At 58.3% G+C, this 636-nt stretch overlaps 1 protein-coding gene across 1 annotated transcript in view; it reads right to left on the minus strand.

Annotated features, from left to right (window-relative positions):
• The window catches only part of COL4A2 (collagen type IV alpha 2), a 181,699-nt gene that overhangs the window by 3,601 nt on the left and 177,462 nt on the right, over positions 1-636 (minus strand). The window lies entirely within an intron of this gene.

The raw sequence follows: 636 nt of genomic DNA on the forward strand, positions 1-636 counted from the left end.
AAAGGAGGTCCCAGCTGAGTGCAGCTGGACGATGCTCTTCCAGGTGCGCCTGGGCTCCCCCACATCAGGGACCTGCCCCAGGGGCCATTTGGAGGGGCTCAGCTGTGCACTGGGGGACCGAGCCAATTCCCATTTTGGGGGAACAGGCTACACTGCCATGTTAGTCCTGCGCTGCTAGATGTTCTCTCACACACCTCTGCACTAAGCGGGATCAGCAGGGAGTGGCATCCTTACAAAGAGCACCCCAGGTGAGGCCCATGTTTGGGGGTCTTAAAGCACCAGCCCGGAGAAACCCCCAATGGCATCCGAGATGAGGGCCCAGCTCATCACACCCTACGGCACCCTCCCAGAAGGACGCTGGCCACTTCCACCTGCAAATAACTATTGTTTCCGGTAAAAAATCAACTCTCCTCAGGCCAGAGGGAACTACTTAGTCCAGCAGGTTCCCTTTCCCACCGGCTGCGCACTCGCTCAGGGCCACGCGTGTGCTCCACCTTCAGGAGCTGCTGGGCGCCCAGGTTGCCTCCTTGGCCCTGGTCCCCACCTCTCTTTCAGGCCCTTTCCCTTTGCCCCACCTAAATAAACTTATTCCAGAAGGAGATCACATGCATAGGAATGTGCACACACTGTCGGGGT

Source organism: Myotis davidii, unplaced genomic scaffold (genome assembly GCF_000327345.1).
Source record: "Myotis davidii unplaced genomic scaffold, ASM32734v1 scaffold242, whole genome shotgun sequence".
Taxonomy (NCBI): domain Eukaryota; kingdom Metazoa; phylum Chordata; class Mammalia; order Chiroptera; family Vespertilionidae; genus Myotis; species Myotis davidii.